General features: G+C 42.8%; 1 pseudogene; it reads right to left on the bottom strand.

The window, feature by feature from the left end:
* Positions 1-4,131: 4,131 nt before the first annotated feature.
* On the bottom strand, positions 4,132-4,754 carry LOC121477276 (annotated as a pseudogene).
* Positions 4,755-5,210: the final 456 nt, after the last annotated feature.

The following is a 5,210-nucleotide window of genomic DNA, read 5'->3' on the forward strand; positions in this document are numbered from 1 at the left end:
GACTTTAACTGAACAGTGATCCTGCTTGCAGGACTCAGGACTGATACCTGCTTCTATTATCTAAATGGCTCCTTCTCCATGGAGAAGAAGCTAGAAAGTTGGTAGAGTGAGAGTTTCCTACACAGTTGTCTGATTCATGACATTCACAGTTGGTCTCATTTGACTGGAATTTTCTCTTATAATCATAGCATTTTTCATTGGTTAAAAAAAATTATTTAAAAAAGTATTAAAACATCTAGAACACAACTAGTCTTTCATTACCTGGTTACTGCAGTGGATACTTGTATTTTGGGCTCCTCCTCATGGAAATGCCCTGTCATCTAGAAGTAGTACCGCCTGCAAGGAGAATCTGGTTAAAGTGTCTACCCTGGAAGGCGGAGTACAGTGGTATCGCTCTTGAACTGGCTGCAACAGGGCAGCTCAGGAGCCCAGGGTCTGTCCAGTGGTACAGCTGCCAGAGGCAGACGGTGCCCTCAAGAAACATGCCTAATAGTCTCAGCTGTGCTTGATTCTTTTGTCTCCACCTGTTCCGAAAACCAATTTTCCAGGCCTCCCATTGATATTTTTACCATTACACAGTCGCCACATGGATTTACTCTTAACCAGAGATGCTATGACAGGTACTATTAAGTGTAGGGCAGGCAATGGATGCTCAAAGAATCTGGAATTAGTGATCTTGCTGATCTGGTCCTGAAGTTAAACCAAATCATGTTGGTTTCTTACAGACCGTGACTTTCAAGGATGGGATTCTGCAGACTATGACTTTAAGGGCAAATTTTCTAATTCCTGTGATCTTCAGGCATAGTGTCCTTCAAAAGCAAGAGTTTATAAAACTGAGTCCCCTCTGCCTTAGAACAGTTAAGAAAGAAAGGAGGACTTCCAGAATAATGAAGTCAGTTGGCATTTTTTTTTTAGGACAACAGACAGATTTAAAAAAAAAAAAAAAGTGAGCTCAAAACTCTAAATTCTCAAGGCATATTCTGAAATTCCAAAATTTCCTATGATACTACAGCTATAGCTGTAGGCCTGCAGAAGCCAAAAACCAAATGCAAAATTTGAATCTATCATCTGCCAAATTATGACACCATTTGAATTTAATTAATCTCCAGATCTCTTCTGGGAAAGTTAAAGCTTTGATTAGAACAAACATGAGTCCAAGAACTGGTGTTGGGCCTCTATGGAAAGAATCAGAGGACATTGTATATGCCGAGCTCAAAATCCCCCAGAGCTTCCCCCAGTCTTTCTTCCCTCCTTCGTGACTATTTCTCTTTGCTTGTAAATGCTGCTACTTCCTAATTTGAAAAAAATATTAAAAAAAAAAAGAACAGAGGTCAATTGTGCTCATTCCCTACCTCTTACATTTCATTCTCTCTGTATTTTTTTATCCACTTAATTTATAGATATGATGTGACATACAATATTCTAGAATAATTATGCTGGTTCTAACTGCGGGAAATATTTTAATTTGTAATTTGCTGACCAAAACCTGAACTCAATGATAATGCACACTAAATGAAGCTGAAGTAGGATTTTCTTTTAAATGATGGAATTCAAAGATTTAGCAGTTAGAAATGCTAAAGAACATCTATGAACTGCTACCTACTCTTTTACTATGTGCCCCAAGATGGCCCAGAAAAGACAATGAGACAAATGCCAAAATCTTTGAAAGGTGCTTTCATACCTGTTTTTTGTTTTGTTTTATAAGCACTATCTAGTAGTAAGAGAAGATACAGCCAAAGTGAGGTTCCAGATAGAGACAAGAGGCAAAGTGGTTATGATTACCATGAGATGAAGAAAGTACTTGTGATAATACGCACGGTCTAAGGTCTTTGGTGGCAGCTAATGGAGCATGGATTTTCATAGGTCCACAAGACATGGACAGTCCACTCGAGCCTGGATTACTTGGAGTAGATCAGACTGTGAAAATATATACAAAATACATGCACAGACCTACACACACCGGACACATACCCGAATATGGAGCAGCTCATCAACCTCAAAATTTATTTCTTGCCCAAATAACAATACAAGGTGGTTCCAGACTGGAGGTTGAAGGAAAAGGATGTGGTGTCACAAAGCCATACTGTGGCCCAGCTGAGGATGCATCTGGCAACTTCCAACATGCACTTTCATGGGGGATCTTGGGCTGCTCTGAAAGGAAAAGAATGTGAAGGAGTCCATGCGAGAAGTCCTTATGGGGCCAGGCTTGGAAGTGGCAAACGTCACTGCAGATAATATTGAGTTGGCTAAAATTCAGTCATGTGGCCACGTGTAGTCGCAGGGAAAGCTTGGACTGAAAGCCTGCCTTGGGAAAAGAGGAAGTCTGTTTTGGTGAACAGCTAAGAGATAATAATAATAATAATAATAATAATAATAATAATAATAAGAGGAGCCTGACTGAATCACAATGTTAGACCATTTGTAGCCACTCGTCCCCACACCTGGAGGAGAGCTCTCAAACCCAAAGTCTCTTCCACTATGAGGAAGCGAGATCCTTGGGGAAACAATCCAAAATCGTATCAAATATACGCCTGGCGATCGTTCCTCCTACCCTTCCTTAGAGATCGGTAATGCTTCACAAGGGGAGCTCTGTACTCAGAAATAGGAAATACCCAAGCCTTTTGAAAAATATTGATCATGAGCCGTGAACTAACAGAGTTTTCCTCGGGATATAGAATTCTACTGTGATCTCACAGCAGGGTATGGACGCATAAAGGTTAAGCAATTATTGGAATTTTGGCTCAGTAGAACTGTGAACACTTCTTTAATATTCCTCCAGAGTAGATAGGCAAAATAAACATCTTTAGGGGATGCCTGCAGAGAATTTAGGAGATCCTCACGTTGGCTCCTTGAGCGGTACGATAATAAAAAGGTTTATTTTGGTAGAAAAGATGAAGTGGGAGTATTTGGTGGAAAATGTCAAGTAGAGTCCCCTTTTCTACAAAAAAAAAAAAATGACAAATCACAAGCAATTTTTAACATTATCATTAGTGACTTGAAGATGCCAACCAGTGATTCCTATCGCAGTTCCTCTTTACTCAGACTTTGGACTGAGTACAAAGTGTAAGTGTGTCACGAAAACAACACTAGATATTAGTTACTTTATCAGAAATTAATCGGATTATAGCTGCTATTTAAGAGTTTGTTTCCTAAGGAATACAACTCTGGAAACATGGTACACAGCTTTTGATTTGAAACTCGCTTTTCCCTCTTCCTTTAAATAAAAAATACCAGAAGCGTTGCACGTTTGCCTAGAAAGACCTTTGCTATATCTTCACCATCTTGCATCAGTGTCTTTCGCATCCTCAGCTCTGGAGAAAAATGTAATCGTCTAAGAATTTCACAATAGAATATGTTGGTTCTTAGAATTAATGCCAACATTCTGATAGGAATAATAAAACATATCATGGAAATATCCTGAATGACCGGGTATGACCTGACATATGGTAGAAGTTAAATTTTTTTTTTCAGAGTAACATGCTTTTATTTTATCATGATGCGTGTAAGGAAAGACAAATACACCAATGGTACATTTCCAGTCTGACAGAGAAATCTCACAAGTAGTTATGATATTTGGGAAAAGAGACACATCAATTACTAAGCACTGGAAGTCAAATTTTAAGAAAACGTAAGGATCTGCCAAAATAGGGAAGTGATAGAAGGAATGCAGAGACAACCAGGCTACCCTCTCAAAATGGAATGTACATTTTGCATCCTTTCATTATTCATTTTTTTTTACTTTATTAAAAAAAGCAATGTATTTATTTAATATATTCATTACAAGGGCTTAACCACAGGCTTAATTTAAAAAAAATAAATAAACAGGGGATCCCTGGGTGGCGCAGCAGTTTGGCGCCTGCCTTTGGCCCGGGGCGCGATCCTGGAGACCCGGGATCGAATCCCACGTCGGGCTCCCAGTGCATGGAGCCTGCTTCTCCCTCTCCCTGTGTCTCTGCCTCTCTCTCTCTCTCTGTGTGACTATCATAAATAAATAAAAATTAAAAAAAATAAATAAATAAACAAAGCAAAGATGACAGCCCAGCTTAAGATACAGAGCCTTGCACAGAAAGGAAGGAAAGCACAGACCATCTACGGAAAAATAAGCACAGTCCAAGGAGAGAGGCTGGACAGTCAGGGTTCTCCGCTGGAAACCCGCTTTGAGCAGGTTTCTTGCAGCTACTTCACATCTGCGGGGCTTCCTCAGAGCTGGGCAGCCTGTGTGTTCAAAGGGCGGTCAATGTTGGGTTCTCCTAGCAGGCTCCGGAGGGACAGCAGGATGGCCCTGACATCCTACCTGGCAGGCACTTGGCCTGCAGGATTTCTGGGCAGATGTTCCCCTGGGTGTCCACCTTGGGGTGGTAGCGGGTGCCAGGAGCTTTGTTTTGGGTGCATGGTTAAGGGTGGGCATTGGAGGGGCACCTGGGTGGCTCAAGGGGTCAAGGGGTTGCCTTCGGCTCAGGTCATGACCTTGGGGTCCTGGGATTGAGCCCCAGGGAGGGTTTCTGCTTCTCCCTCTGCCCCTCTCCCTGCTCATGCTTTGGGCTTTCTCTCTCTCTCTCTCTCTGAAATAAATAAACAAAATCTTTAAAAAAAAAAAAAAAAAAAAAGGTAGCCAGCGGAGAGCTCCAGGGAGAGCTTACACCTCGGGTCTTCATACACTGTGCCATCTGCCCCAGGGATGGGCCTTACCCATTTAGAAAGTTTGATTCGGGGAAGGCAGAAGTGCCTGTGTCGCCAGACAGCGTGAAGGCCATCAGCTCCCGCCGTAGCCCCTGGCCCATGGTGTCCCAGGCAGGGGGACCCTGCTGGGCTGAGCTCCCCTGACATGGCTGCGGCGGGGTCTGGGGTGTCTGGCAGTGCCAGCCCGGGGAAGGGACCCAAAGACCAGGACTGCAGCTGCCTACCTCTTTGCACTTTAGAGGGAGCATGTGGTGGGATTGCAATATTATCACTCCGAGGTTCCAGCTTTGAATGTGGTGATCTACAGCTGACTGTGCTGACCCACCGGCAGGGCCCGCTGTAAATTATGCTCAATTTGTTGTTGTTGTTGGTGGTGGTGGTGGTGGTGGTTCCTTTCTTCCTTAATTACATGAGTATAGATCTTCCCGGGGCAGTGCCCCCACACTTCGGTGTATTCTGAGAGGGGTCAGGTGATCCTGGCAGTGAGGTTTCTTTAAAAGGCGAACACACATTTTACCCACTTTGCCTGG

This window comes from Vulpes lagopus, chromosome 17 (assembly GCF_018345385.1).
Source record: "Vulpes lagopus strain Blue_001 chromosome 17, ASM1834538v1, whole genome shotgun sequence".
NCBI classification, from domain to species: Eukaryota; Metazoa; Chordata; class Mammalia; order Carnivora; family Canidae; genus Vulpes; species Vulpes lagopus.